Source organism: Canis lupus, chromosome 5 (genome assembly GCF_048164855.1).
Source record: "Canis lupus baileyi chromosome 5, mCanLup2.hap1, whole genome shotgun sequence".
Classification (NCBI taxonomy): domain Eukaryota; kingdom Metazoa; phylum Chordata; class Mammalia; order Carnivora; family Canidae; genus Canis; species Canis lupus.
In genome coordinates, this window is record NC_132842.1 from 29,587,105 (window position 1) to 29,603,082 (window position 15,978).

Sequence of the window (15,978 nt, forward strand, 5' to 3'; positions counted from 1 at the left end):
GTGCACCAACGTCCTCATTTCCTTCTATACTTTCTGCTCAGTCCCTGGGAAGGTTTGAGTCAGGGGTGCGTGGAGGGAGGCGAGGGGGTTCTCACTCCTCGGCCCCAAAGGAATTGTAGGGAGGACTTCTTTTGCTACAAATCTTATTCTTCCAGCTGGGGGGAAGTAAATAATGCTAGAAATAGTACCTCTTGGATTTCTCGAATACCTTTTTCAGAATGCACCTATTCCACATTGTTAAAAGCAGGCTACCAGTTACTCTTCATGAGTTGGAAGTGGAGGCTTCAGCTGTTCCCCAGACACCCTCCTCATCATCTTATTTTTGTGTGACACTCCTGCTTACCCTTATTTTGAAGCCCCTCTGTGGCTCCGCCAGAAACTATGGCTTTTACAGCAGGTTTCTCCGGCAGTGGAGAGGGTCCATAGCTCCCCCAACTGGGTCTAGCTTTCAATTCGCTTCCACTCTCTCTCTCTGACTTGAAGCACTAGATAACCAGCCCCAGCCCATTTGCAATTTTTCGATTCGCCTCGCTGTTGTTGTGGGGTGATCCATCTTGGTTCTTCTGTACTGTCATTTCCATAGCGCTTGTGGGGGAAGAGAAGGAAGGAAGGCAAAGATGTGAGCTCAACCTGCCATCTTGAATTGAAACATGGAAAGGTTTTTCAAAAAATAAATATTTGGAGGCCCCATTTCCACATCTGATGGATCTAAATCACCACATGTGCTTCCCAGAAAAAAAAAAAAAAAAACTAAAAAAAAGTTTCAAAGCCCCCTGGCAATTGGGAAGGAGGCCCTCCCTTGAGCAGTGACTGGACCCCAGACCCAAGCGATCAAGTCCCCTTTCCCTGCTATCGCAGGTCCCACAACAATTTATATTTCCTTTTAGCCCACCAGGACATTTCATTCTTTTGCTCCTTTGAATGTGCTGATCAAATGGCCTGTATTTTGTACCTCATCTTTTCCCTTTAATGAATTCTATTCATTCTTCTTTTCTGTCTTTGATGGAAAACCTTTTTAGGAGCTTTCCTGCCTCCCGAGCTGCCCGCCTACAGGACCTTGCATAGGATGGGCACTCAATAAAATGCTATTAAAATAACCTTGAATTACATTAGAATTCAGTCGGGTTACATCGATTCACATAGTGGAAGAAGAACAATTTTATCAAATAACTAAAAAGTTATGGAAGACGAAAGAATATACTTGCATGCTAATTAAAGATAAGAAATTGAATATTTCTTAAAATGGGACCGTGAGAGCGCGTACATTCATTCTCTGTATTTGCCACTTCAACCTCAACTTCGTAGGCCGTCTCTAATTCTCTCCTGCACCTTTACACCTAGCGCGGTGCCATAGCTCAGCAAGGAGCCACTGTTCCCTGGCCTGTAACATCAGTCCAGCTGTGTCTCACGGAGACAATTAACCTAAGGAAAAGTTTATGCGTCGGGACCATGTGCCACCATCCGCTGCATTAACTGTGTGGAGCCGAATGCCCCAGGATGAGGAGCACAATCCTTTGGATTTCAAACGTGGTAACAAAGACAGAAATAAATTCACAGTCGGTGAAGACAAAGCCATGTTTGTTCAGACGTACGTTTCAATTGCGTCTCCAGGGAGAAGCTTACTTTCTGCAGCAAAACAGAGAAGGCCTCGCAAGGGGGCTCAGGTGAATGAGCCTATATGCTAATTTACTAATTAGCTTCAGGGACTTAAATTTTAGTCACCCTGACTGCAAAGCTCGATGCTTCCCATTGTGCCAGATGCTTTCACAAATCAAACCCTGCAGACAGGAATGATTTTTCTCTTGGGGATGAATTTGATAAGCTGTTATATTACCTTCCACATTGCAACTAACGTCTTGGGGTTCCACAGATCGTGTAACTCAGGACTTGCTTTGCCGAGGTAGGGCTAGGGTAGCCAATCAATGCAACTTCAACATGTGGTGAAGACTTACTCGGTTTCCAACTGGAATCTGAAGTCCCAGAGGCAAGAACTTGTCTTAACTGTTTTTGTAACTACAGCGCTAGCTAGCTGCAGGGCCAGGCAGATAGGAGGTGCAGGAAGAAATACCTGTTAAGTCAGTGATGAATCATAGATGAACAAATGGGGCAAGCTGGTTGAGTAATATGCTAACCAGAGTTTCTGTCCACAAAAAAACTTACAAGCCAGTGCAGAGATTGAAGACTTAGGTGTCTGCAGGGCTCAGAAGGGAGAAGTAAGCCAGGGAGGCGGAGTGACGATATGAAAAATCAACTGTCAGAAATAGTCAGTCTTTCTCTGTTTTCCCCAGATGTGTCGTTATAAGGTCGTAATACAAATACATGTGCCAGGGCACCTGGGTGGCTCAGTTGATTAAGCACCTGCCTTCAGTTCAGGTCGTGATCCTGGGGTCCTGGGATGGAGTCCCATGGAAGGCTCCCTGCTCAGCGGGGAGTCTGCTTCTCTCTCTCCCTCTGTCCCTCTCCCCTGCTTATGCTCTCACACCTGCTCCCTCTCTCTCTCTCAAATCAACAAAATCTCAAAAGAAAAGAAATATATGTGGTAGCAGAGATTACATTTTCAATTTGAAATTGAAAAATCAAAAGAAACATTTTAATAACTAATTTATTACACTTTAAAATTCATATTTTATCATGTGTTTTTGTTTAGTAAATCATTATGCTTTGGAGTAGAACATAGAAACCTGACATTTTTTTTTGGTTTGGTTGGGGGGTTTTTTTGTTTGTTTGTTTTTTGTTTTTTGTTTTTTTCTGGTGTGAAGATGACAATGTCAAATCTTGTGTTCTGTGCTCAACCTTAAGCCCTTTTACAGGCAGTGACATTTAGTTTTATTTGGTCTCATAATGAAAAACAGATGTTCACAAATGTAGGGATTCTAAATGTGGATAGATTCATGCACAGCGATTTTTTTTGTTGTTGTTAAAGTAGCTACTCTTGAGATGTTTGTGACGTTCTGCTCTTCTCACATCATCGTGTTTGCTTCCAGTGTAGTGTGGTGCCAGTGTCCATTTGTAGGTTTTATCCAAACGATGAGTCATAAACCAGAGCGTGAATAGAACAGTCATTTCATAAACTCTAGAACTGAGAGTTTCTTTGCCGTTCGGTTTTCAAATCTACAGTTTTGGAAATGTTTTGCTTTTGTTGCAGTGGATGGATTTCGGGGAAAGAAACTCCTTATGAAGTTATGTGTGAACAACTTTGTAGAGTCCAAAGTGTTTGGGACGGGTCAACGTCAACCTGAAAGGTTAAACCTGTCTTCTCTCTGTGCAGGTGAAATGTGGTGATGTTTTTCTTTGGATTGCCTTAGCATGTCTATTTTTTTCCCCAAAATATAATAAAAACCTCTTTGCCATCAGGACAAAGCCAATTCCTCTGAGCTCCAAGTTATGGCACTCTGCCACACATAGTCCAGCAAACATAAAGTGTGTATGGCTTTAGGCAGACGGTGTTCACATTATTACATTTTAAAAGTTTTAGTTCTCCCTGGTGAGTGAGTTGGCAAATGTCTAAATGCAGTGCCCTAGAAAACTGTTACCATCTTGGATTTAGGTTCTGCGGCAAGTCCAGTGTTGACTGTGGCCATTCCAGAAGCCATGTCTGCAGTCCAGCTTTCTAATCTGGACCAGTGCACAATAATATTTTCAAAGCTTATCTCAACACAATAAATATGCCTTGTCCTGATATGTGTAGCTATCATAGGAATGATACACTACGTCCAAAAGTTTTTATCAGACTTTGGTCCTGTTGGAATTCGAACTGAAGGCATGAAGAAATACAGCTAGCTGTGAGATAGTATCTGTGTTCTCATCAGTTGTAAGAGGAAACAACATAAACAATCTATCTATTTCCTAGCAATTGTCCTCAGTCTTGTCGTCAGCATTCTGGGCAAAATGTTTCTGGTCAGATTTATATTCGTAAATGCTTATTTCTGTTTTATACACTGGTGTCTGTAGATGCTATTATAAACCCACCATATGAAAAGGTTTTGATGCCTGGACAATTAAAAAAATATATATTTTATTTATTTATTCATGAGAGACACACAGAGAGAAGCAGAGACACAGGCAGAGGGCGAAGCAGGCTCCCTGCAGGGAACGCAATAAGGGACTTGATCCCAGGACCCCAGGATCACGACCTGAGCCAAAGGCAGGTGCTCAACCACTAGCCACCCAGATGTTCCTGGACAAATTTTTTTCTCACTTAATTATAAAACTGTCTCACAGCAACATTACTTAATGTTACTGACATTAAAAATAAACAAATTGAACTTTTTAAAAATTTTCATTTGGCTTTTTGTTGTTGTTAAATCATACTCCTTCCAGTAAAACTTACCCTGCTTCATGGAAACCAAAATTAAGGCTGTTGCTCACATTTTCCCCTCCTCCCTTGGGATCCTGACTGACCTGGTGTTTGCCCACAAGGCAACTGAGTGGCACGGTGGACCCCTTCTCTGGGAAGTATAATAGGAGTATAATGACTCATCTCTCCATGGCTATTGTCTCTTGATCTGATGGCTTCACCATACCTGAATAATGATATAATACTAAACTACACCTTTTTATTTTTAAAGATTTTTATTTATTTATATGAGAGAGAAAGAGAAAGAGAGAGAGAGAGGCAGAGACATAGGCAGAGGGAGAAGCAGGCTCCATGCAGGGAGCTGACGTGGGACTTGATCCCAGGACTCCAGGATCAGGCCTTAGACTGAGGGTGGCACTAAACCGCTGAGCCACCTGGACTGCCCTAAACTACACCTTAAATGCATTTAAATGGGTCTAGACTTCTTATGTAAATGGATACAGAGTCATACCTTAGCAACTAAATGTACCTCCAAGTCTTGAACTCTGTGTAGTTTCAGTTTTATAAATATGTTTTATAAGACTTATTTTAATTTCCTAAAATGGAAAATTTAAAATTTCATTGTAAAAAATAATTTTGAATGAATATTTTTTCTTTGTTTTAGAATAAATATTTTGACACTGATTAATTATGACTTGTACTGTAGAAGAAAAATAACCTTTTGGAAAATATATAATAAAATGTTAATTTGTAAAATGTCTTACATTTTACTCTACATTTTTAATGAAGATGTGTTTGAATTGTATATAATTGTAAAAATGTAAAAATAGATCCTATTTTTAATCCTTTAGATCATTGCTGTCTGTAAAACAAATTATGTAAATACTGATTATAACAATTCATAAATGATTTCATTGAAATGAAACCAACAAAACAAATTTGATGAAATAAATGTAAATTCATATGTAAATTATTTATGTCTTTATTTTATTATTCATCTGAATGTCATGGTTGCATCCACACATATCCACACACGTGTAATAATTATAAATTCAGTTGCCATTGGTATTTTGATGACTTTGCCTCTGATAGAGTCCATAACTTTACTCTTATTTTTAAAATTTGTTGGATGCTTGGGTGGCTCAGCGGTTGGGTGCCTGCCTTCGGTTCAGGACATGATCCTAGAGTCCAGGGATCGAGTCCCACATTGGGATCCCCGCAGGAAGCCTGCTTCTCCCTCTGCCTGTATCTCTGCCTCTTTCTTTGTGTCTCTCATGAATAAATAAATAAAATCTTTAAAAATAAATAAATAAATAAATAAATAAATAAATAAATAAATAAATAATAGAATTTGTCATCATGATGGTACAGTGGTTAAAGTAGAAAGATAGAACATAGAGTCTTCCAAAGTTAGCTTGAATTATGACTTTTGAATATTTAGGCATGTGGTACACATGCCTGCATCGGTGCTCCTGCCCTAGGCCCCAAGGGTGTCAGGAGCAGGCTGTCAGACATCCATCCACTCCACCAGCAGACATGCTCCTTCTCTTCAGTCTTCACATGGTGACCCCTTGGTCCCTTGTCTCAACTTCAGAGTCACTTCCATGGGATACTCTTCCCTGGATCCAGGCTCTGTAGGATTACCCTGTTTCATTTTCCTTCTATTTTGTATCGCTACTCAATATTTTCAAATCTATACCTTTGTTTATTTTCTTTCTTTTCTATCACTAGAATATAAAAATTCCCTAGACCAATTAAGTCAGGACTTTGGATGTAGGGCTGAAGGGACAGTATTTTTCTTAAAGTTCTCTAATGGGGGACACCTGGGTGGCTCAGCGTTTGAGTGTCTCCCTTTGGCTCAGGGCGTGATCCCGGGATTCTGGGATCGAGTCCCTAACTGGCCTCCCTGCAGGGAGCCTGTGTCTCTCTCTGCCTGTGTCTCTGCCTTTCTCTGTCTCTTTCATGAAAAAATAAATAAAATCTTTTTAAAAAGTTCTCTAATGTGCAGAGAGGGTTGAGAAGCACTGTCCTGGGGCTACTCTTGCTTGACCACTCCAAGAAACACCAAAAGAAATGTCCAGGGAAGCCTTGTTAGGGAACATGAAAATAAATAAATACATGAAAAGTGACTGAAATACACAGCACCAGGGAAATGGAGATGTAAATCATGGCATATTCATAAAGTATAATAAATGCTCTACATCAGTAAAAATAAATTACCTTGAGCTACATAAATCAACATGGGATAAATCCCCCAAACACAAGTATGAAAAACAAGTTAGGGAAAGATAGGTGCGATATGCAGCAGTGTTTATTAAAAAGGTAAGAAGGATGCAAAAACAATGCATCATTTATGGATACACACACTGGCAAGTAGATTCAATTAAAAAAAATTCCTAGGATGATTAACATCAATTTTATCAGAGTGGTTATTTCTTGAAAGGAAGACCTATTAGGATTAGGAAAGGGAAAGCAGGGGTTTGATGCTTTGTTTAAATGTTCCGTTTAACAGAGTTTATTCTCTATGCTTTTCTGTGTCCTTGAAATAGGTTGTGATTTTTTTTTTTATGTTGTGATTTAAAAGCGCTAATTTCCCAGTGTTTTGGGAGGTGCTGCCGAGCTTCGTGATGACTTTTGTGACTCTTTCGGGCTTTTCACGTTTTGTGGCGGCTGTTGTCTTACCTGGCTCCTAAATCCATCTCAATAACTGAGAATACAAAGAAAACGTGAGAACCATCTGGGTTCTCTTAGCACTTCCTTTAATAAAGAAATTTTGTCCCTGCCATCCTGGGTACTGTTGAATCTTATTTAAATACTTCCATTCTCTGGAAAGTTCAAAATATCATTTTGAATCCCTCACTCAGACCTCACCCAATTAATCCATTGGCCCATCTATTCAATGAGTATTGGTTGAACACACTTACAAGGTGGAGATGTGGGTAGCATTTTATTCTGGGACTGAGACCCTGGTCCTCAGTCGGTCCCACCTTCAGGTCTGAAATTAAAATTTTTAAAGATTTTTATTTATTCATTTTAGAGAGAGAGAAAGAGAGAGAGAGCATGCACACAAGCAAAGGGGAGGGGCAAGGAAGAGGGAAAAGCAGATTCTCCGCTGAGCAGGGAACCAGATGGAGGGCTCCATCCCAGGACCCTGAGATCATGACCTGAGCTGAAGGCAGGCGTTTCACCGACTGAGCCCCCTAGGCGCCCCTTGAAATTAAAATATTGTTTCTGTTGTGTCAGTGGCAGGTTTATTTCAAATAACTCAAAGGATTTCACAGTTAGAGTATCTTTCATATTTATCTCCTCATTCATTTCATGACATATGATTTCACATCCTCAAAGCTCCCCCGCCCCACACCACCAACAGGGCAGTGTGAACAGGAACGTGTGCAGAGCCACACCAGAGTGGACCGCCAAGCAAGGGGTAGTTGGCACTCAGTGCCTCTGCTGAAGCCAAAGCTCTGGCTGTATTGAATCTCCAGAGAGCCTTGGAGATTTGTTATAATTTACAACCATTCAAGTTTCTGAAGGCCCAGGATCATGTCCACCCCTTGTCCGCACACCTGTCCATCCATTCCATGATTCACATTTTCATCTACAGGTGACTGTTTCACATGGTGGGTTTACTTGGTATCTATCACCCTACTGACTTGAGACATTTAGATTATTGGATGATATCTCCTCCTTGTCTAGTTCTCAATCTGCTTAGCTTTCCACTAGCTGTGAGTACATGCTTTCGCTGTATTTTTAGCTTTCAGAAATATGTGGAGAAGGAACACTTATTTAAAAAAGAAAAATCACTCAGATCCCAGTTACTCCGCAAATTCTTAATTTCATTCTCCCACCCACCCCGCGAAAGAAGCTCCCCGTCGTGAGCCGTACAAACCTTCCTAAAGAGAGTTCACGTCCTCTTCCCGCAGCTCAGCGAGACACCCGTGTACAAATTAGATGGAACCCGTGAAATTACAGTTCTACAAGGGGCGAGGGATGATTCAAGTCAAAGGCTTACTTTTCATTCACGTGTGAAAGAAACAAAACTTTTCGGGATTAAATTGGCTGGAGGGAAATGTCATGCCAGCATGTGTAAAATGACAAGGGACAGCTGGCTAGAAAGGCATAAATCAGAAACCAGCCTCACCTCCTCGTTGTGGAAATTGCCACCAGAATGCTTATAAATAGCTCTCTCTGTTTCCCAGCTCAGTCAGGAATAGCAGTGGGTATTGGGATGAAAGCCGCCACTGTGGATGGCTCAGAAGCAGGCCCAAAGGCTTCCTAAGAGAAAGCTTGGAGATGGAGATCTCCGGGCAGGAGGCACCGGGGCTGTGTCAGGACTTGCATATTAGGTATGCCTGGGGACGGGGGATCCTCTGGGGCCCGGGGCGAGGGCTCTAGGGTTGTAATGGCTCAGCGTGAAAACTGTAGAGTCCTGTTCCCCAGCAGAGGTACCTTATAGGGAACCCAGAGCTCAGAAAAGCAGACTCCCAGACCAGCCCATGAGCCAGGCTGAGCTAGCCCGAGATTTCTTTAGATCCCCAACGATTGGTTTCCTACCTTTGGAGACCAGGTCGGGAGATCTATGCTCATCCCATATTCCAAACTTACAGTGCTAACTTCGGCTCTTGAGTTCAACTGAACCCCGTAACCACTCTTCCCAAAGTTTGAGGGAATGTTTATTTTTAGGTGAGAGACATGGAATGCCCAGATAGTTCCAATCCACTGGACTTGGTTCTCTTTGATGGGTGAAGCTGTGGCTCACCCATCATTCATTTCCCTATCCCCCTAACTCTGCATTTACAGTAAGTGCTCATTAAATGCTGGTTAAATGGCTTTTGTCTTCTCTGACGGGCACCCGGGGACGTCAGCATGGGTCGGAAAAGGGTGGCTCACGGGCTGGGCCGGGGAAGGAGGTTCTGTGTTGGGTGCACGGTTGGCTCCCTTTGCAGCCGTGCTGACTTCAGGGACAAGGAGGGGTACAAACCTCAGGAAGGAGGAGTCAGGGGAAGGCAGGTGAAGGTCACCGCTCTCTGTCTGTGCACGTCATTGATCATAACGCAGCTCCAGCCAATGAAAACCCCAAGAATCCAGAATCTGGGACCCGGCAATGTCAGAAATCACCCTGTCCCACACTAGAAGTCCCAAAGAAGGATGTGTTCTTTCTGTTTTGTGATGGCTGCAGAACAAAGCAGAGACAAATGACTTCCATGCACGCTGCGGGCTGGTAGGAAGCTGGGAGCCAGGGTTGTGGGCTGCGCGCGGCTCTTTCCGGGAGTCTGCAGTCATTTCCTGGGCAATGCCAGCCCATTTGCTGGGTGAAGGGATAAAGGGAGTGCCCAAGAAGAGGCACAGGGCTCTTCTGCCTCTAATGTCCTCTGGTTGCAATTTATCCTTCCCCTTGTTTCTTGTTGAAGACCTCGCAGAAAGGTGGCCCGGGCTGGCACATCCATGTCGCACCTCCTGCCCTGTGCTGGGGGCTCCCATCCTCCCCCGGCACATCCATTTCATCTTTGGTGTTGGCAACCGCTGAGCAAAAGCAGCTGTCTGCTTTGCTGACTTTCCTTCCTTTGGGCTGCCGACATATGTACTGCTTGCCATTGCTCTGGGGCAAAGCGTTTATGTTTGATTAACTCAGTTTTAAAACACACCATCCGTGGAGGCGCTAATTCTACTGGATTTATCTGCCAAGTCAGGAGCTTCCGATGAGGAGCGTGGCTGGAAAACCCGAAGGCTGTGTCCGAAATCCGAAGAGAAGAGAAAAGGCAATTAGATGAGATTTTTATTAGATCTGACCCAAACGGCAGGTTGTCTGTTTAAGGGGTACAGATCGTTCTACGGGAGTGCTTTTAAGTGGTGTTATTCAAGGAAGAGACCTCATCTGTATTCAGATTCTGACCAATTATGTTTTCACTCAGTTTATCTTTCTTAGATTTTAAATACTTTTCTCTTAAAAAAAAAACAACTTTTAAAATGTAGTTTTATAATGTCTCAAGGACTGCTGCTGTGCCTGAAGCCAGAATAGAACACACAGAATACATTTAAATGAATTACAAAGTGTATTATACTCTGAAAATCAGCATTAAAATGCACATTAATTTTTGCGGCTCTTAAATACTTTGGTTGCTGAGGAACTGCCTCCATTCTATAATTGAAATAGCTCTTCAGATGCAATTTAGTTGCTGATTGGTTTTTAAGTATTTTTAAAAGCTAACAGCTCAGATAGAAAAAGGTGGTATACCCTTGAGTTTTAAATAGGAACACAGATGTCATCGTGCCGGGGATGCATTAGGCCGCTGGAAAACCACATGCATTGCCTACAGAGAAGGGATGCTCCTCCCCGAAGGTTGTCACACCGTTAGCTGTTCAGGAGAACGCAGAGTTGGCTCGATATCAAATATAAGCTCTTAGTTACGAGCTAGTTTCTCCCCTGAGTGAATTTATTAACTCCACTCCCAACTTGCTTCTCCAGCCTTCTGCTCCCCTCCCCAACCCCGGAAGGCTCATTGTCAGTTTCAAGAAATGTCAGGTAGGAAAAGAAGAGGCAAGACCCCAAAGCCAGTCCATGTTGATATTCACTGGCCGGTGGGTATCTACAGGTGACAACTGGGAAGAGGTTGAAAGAGAAAGCCCAAGTCAAGCAATGGAATACTCGTGGATTTTATTTTTTGCCTAAGCCACGCAGCAAAAAGGATATTACGAGGGGGCTGTGTCCCCATAGCAACACTCAATAACTTTAAGATTGAAAAAAAAAACTGATCTAGGGATTCTTAGCTGTGTGCCTGCCTCCTTGATGTGAAGAAGGCTGTTTTGACTTTGTTACAGCAGTGACGGCTTGCGCTGGAGAAAGCATGGGGGTTAAAATTAGTCCCATCCCTAAATTTCTCACTCACTGAGGGATGGCGGGCAGCTCACCCAGGTTCTGGGGCTCTTTCCTCTGTAACAATGGTGTTGCTAATGTGAAAGGAGACATCACGATGGAGCGAGCAAGCCTAGCTAAGAACATCTTTAAAAAAAAAAAAAGGGGTCAGGAGGCCATAAGGGAGGAGGATTTGTGCACATCCTCATCGGAAAAACCATGAAATTTTTAAAAACCTTCTGGTCAGCTGCAAGCCCTCAGCCTGGACTTCACTCCATCCTCACCATGACTTCTGGATCAGCAGCACCCATCACTTTGAAAGGAGCCCATGAAACTCGACAAGTTTCCATCCCTTGCTTGTGCAGTGCCCCCAACCAATCCAAATTAACTCAGTTGTGATCCCCATTTGGCAGAGAGGACCTGAGTGAGACCTGCCTTTGTAGCCTTTTGCCTATGTAACTCAGCCTCTGCCCTTGTCTCCCTTAGACCATTAGTAGGATTTTTACCCAAGTCTGTGTCTTCAGAAGTGCAATTATAATTGCCAAAATAAATGCCTGTAGGCGTAAAGGTTCAGTGAATCCTTTCTTGGTCAACACGGATATGTTGTCAGGATGTTATAAAGTTGGCATGTAAAATAATAATGCTTGAAAACCAGAAACTGTACAGTGCATTGCTAGGAGGGAGTTCTGGGGATTAATATGTGGAGGAGGGCTCTGGTGAACTCACAGAAGGGGAGCCTCAAATGCCTCTGGATCCTCTGATGACTGCATCAAATCTGCCCGTAGACAGAGTAGGGCCAAAGGCAGGCCTCCCCAAGATGGGTCACTTTGGCATAGAGATTATTTTCAGTTAAAAGCAATCAAGACCCAGCAGATTCTGGAAAAGCTCTTTCCTGCCCACTCAACTGCCTAAAAAGACTTTAGGTAGAGGACCTGATCCAGGAAGAGGGCACTCACCACAGATAACTGCGTTATGGTAGGAAGCAGGTGGGGTGGCCCGAAGGAACCTCGCGAGGTCTGTTCCATCAAGGTCCTCTCTTTGTCCCGTGGCTTCTGGGTGGCCCAGCAAACATCGGTTTACCAAATGCTTGCTTCTTTTTCATTTTCCTGGGAATTGCATTCTTTCCCTTTGAAGTCCCAGACCCCTACCCCCTTCTCCTTAGTTCAGGATGGCGTCTATGCCTCATTTTGCCTCACTGTGCAATTTCCATGTCTGTGGATTCCCAGTAGGTACACTGTTAAATTGGATTTTCTCCTGTGAACCTGTCTCACGTCAATTTGATTCTTACCCCAGCGAGATTCTTACCTAGAGGGGACAAGAATTCTTTTTCCCTTGACCTCAGGAATTGATCCAGATTCAAAGTCAGGTTCACCGTGCTCTCTGAATTCGGTCTCTGAGTTTCAGATCCCAGACAAAAGTCGAGGAGGTAAATTGTAAGTTATGGGAGAAACCTGCTGTTTGTACTTTGTTCTTACCTATAGCACGTCAGGAGAACAGAGGTAGTGACGACAGCATCTAACTACCATGGTATTATGTGCTCAATTGAATACTCATCAGTTAATTAGCTTCTTCCTAGATATTCATTTTAATCTTCACAAAACCCTCTGAGGAAGATACTATAAAGATCTCCTTTCATAAACAGGGAAACTGAGCCCTAACGAGGTTAGGCAATGTGCTCAATCTCATATAACAATATCTATTGTACTATATGTGGCAGCTACATATGGTCGGCCATGACTTCTTTAACTTAAAGAACGTTACGTCTCATGGCATAGATTAAGAATTCATTACAAACCATATCTCTCTCTGTTTCATTCCCATGAGCTATAGTCTCCCCTGAATGCCATGGGTTGTTCAGAAAAGCTATCCAAGTGTGAAGAAGAGAAAGGAGAAGAGATTTCAGGTCACAGATTCCTCTTTCTGCTGTTTGTGATACGCACAGCCATGTCTAGTGTCTTCGCCCTGTGAAAAGGAAGTTACACAAAGAAACGTATCCTAAGTCCATGAAGAGAAAAGAAAACTTACTACGGTTCAGAGACCTGGTGAAGAGACGTAGGAATGGATCGCCTTCAAGTGGTGGGATTATCTAATTCTCTTAAACAGACCATTATCTAAATTATACTGACAAAATCTGAATAAAATATGCAGAGACACCAACAGCACCTCCTCCGTCAAAAGCTCAAAGGAAGTTTAAAAAATGAGCACATTATCGTCTGTTTTCCTTGAAAATATATTGATGGCACATGGAGAATAAATTTTAAACAATTCCCCTGTTTCTGCATGTGAAATTCTCTCTCTCCCTCTCCAGCTGAAGTCCTGCCAATCAGGTTGCTTTCCCTTTCCTAATCATGCAGGGTCTGTAGGCTTAGGAAACCAACAAACCAAAGAGTGTGCAAAAAGGGTGGGAATAGAAGGCTGTGGGGTCTTTATAAAAAGATCTCCTTTCTGATTGAAATATCTCATCTTTTTTTTTTTTTTTAAGACTTATTTATTCATGAGAGATACAGAGAGAGGCAGAGACACAGGCAGGGGGAGAAGCAGGCTCCCTGCAGGGAGCCCAATGCAGAACTTAATCCCAAGACCCCAAGATCACACCCTGAGCCAAAGGCAGACCCTCAACCACTGAGCCACGCAGGCGCCCCTGAAACATCTCTCCTCTTATGATGGAAGACCCCAAGGCCTTGCTAGACATTTGCCAATCTTGGCACCACTACAAGATGTAACACACCCCAGGAAAGTGCTAGACAAGGGCTATGAGGCTATGATAAGTATTTTTCAGCACTCTGGTCCCTGGCGCTGAGCTCAGGTACCCTCCTTTGGATCTGCCATGTGCTGTCTGCAGCTAACTAGTGGTTGTGCGGAGCCCCTGGAATCCTGCAGAGTCTCAGGCGCTGTTGTTCGTGTCCGTAGCCGTCAGAGCCTAGGGCTGGGGAGACATCTCCAAGGAGCGGAGTGGGGGTGGGGTGGGGAGATAGAGTAGAACTGACTAGCCCAACCCAGGGAGGGGCCAGGGAGGACCCCCCAAAAGCCCAAACATCTGCCATCAGGATCTGAGCTCAGACAATCCTGGAAGGTCTATTTTCTATGCATGATAGGGCGTTCACGGTTTAACACAGTTTGAAGGGTTTAAAAGCTCAGTGTGTGGCTGGGCTAAAATAGATCTGTGCAGCCAGATTGCCAGCCTGGCATTCAAAAGAGAAAAGAAAGAAGAAAGAAAGAAGAGAGAGGGAAAGGTGCCTACACCGGGGGGGGGGGGGGGGGGGGCGGGTTCCAAATGCAATAAACCCTTGGCCCACCTGCTGCCACATCCAGATGTTTCCAAGGAAGATGCATGCTCTTCATCGTGGGTAACATGCACTAGGACTTGGCTCTCTGGAAATCCAAGAGATTGCTTGTGTTCCTGTCAGTGGTTTCCTTCCTGGCCGGCTCGCTGGTGCCTCCTAGAGACCTTTCCAAAATCACCTGGTGCCTGGTGCCAGGGCCCCATCCCTAGAGACTCGGATTTAATGCGTTTGGGGCTAGCATCCTTTGTTTGTTTGTATTCTTTTTTTTCCTAAGATTTTTACTTATTTATTTATTTCGCTATTTGACACAGAGAGAGAGAAGGAGGAGGAGCTGGAGAGGGAGAGGGAGAAGCAGGCTTTCTGCTGGGCAAGGAACCTCATACAGGGCTCCAACTCGGGGCTCTGGGATCATGACCTGGGCCGAAATAGATACTTAACCACCTGAGCCACCCAGGCGCCCCTGTTTGTAGTTTTTCAAAATTCCTCAGTTAGCTCCAACGTGCAGCCAGTGCTGAGGAATGCTGCTACTGACTTGAAACCATCTTTTTAAAATCTGCCTCCATGACCTTTTCTTTGGGAGATGATTAAGGGCCTCTGGTAATTTGAAGGGGGACGTCAAATCCCAGCTTCAAAGGGGCTGGAACAATAGGCTTCCAAAGAGGAACCCTGAGTGTTGCCCAATGTCTTAGGTGCGCATCCCATGCACCACCCCGCGCACCATCCTGCGCACCTACTTGGGCACATCCCGCGCACCATCCTGCGCACCTTCCCGCACACCTACCTGGGCACCATCCCACGTACTTACCCTTGCACCATCCTGTGCACATACCCACACACCTACCCCGCAGCTACCCGTGCACCATCCTGCTCACCTACCTGTGCACCTTCCCGCACACCTACCTGGGCATCATCCTATGCACTTACCTGCGTACCATCCCGTGCACCTACCCCATTCTGTGCACCTACCCCCCCACCACCACCAATTTCAGTGAAGCAGAAAGTGGAATGCATCTTCCCATCGCTGTGTGCTGGGCAAGGCAGGACCAGGCAGCATTCCCGGGGAAGCCACCACTGCTGTCGACTCCCACAAACCCATTCGCACCTCCTGTTATCTCGGCCACGTCGGCTGCATTCTGTGAATTGCCACAACCATATGTGTTTAATGGTTTAATGGGTGCTTAAAATGTCTCTGAGAAGGATTACAGTATGATTTGGCATTAAAACGAGAAGCTACAGAGTCCAAAGAAAGACAGAGGAGGCACAAATTTGGTAGTATGGAAACAAGGATTTGTCATGAAAGGAATGTCTGTAATTCCTTACGTTCTTGCAAAGCGGCAACCAAGTGCTTTCTGGAATCTCAAAGAGGGCACCTACATGCAGGGAGGGTCCTCCTTCCCTGGACAGTGTGCACGGCTGCCTGTCAGACCAGCCAGGCAAAGGAAGTCTGAAAACAAATACCAGAGAATAGTGGAAGGACTTTTATCCTTTTATGTTTTGTTTTTTAAAAATACTTTTAGGGCCCCAAATGACAGCATCGTGGAAAA

The 15,978-nt window shown here is 44.0% G+C and overlaps 1 long non-coding RNA gene across 1 annotated transcript; it reads right to left on the reverse strand.

Moving 5' to 3' along the window:
- Positions 1 to 6,595: 6,595 nt before the first annotated feature.
- LOC140632915 (uncharacterized) lies at positions 6,596 to 14,524 on the reverse strand. Its single transcript, XR_012030562.1, has 3 exons — positions 14,447 to 14,524; positions 12,107 to 13,112; positions 6,596 to 10,025 (listed from the first exon to the last, which is right to left on the reverse strand). It is a non-coding gene; the product is annotated as an uncharacterized lncRNA (long non-coding RNA).
- Positions 14,525 to 15,978: the final 1,454 nt, after the last annotated feature.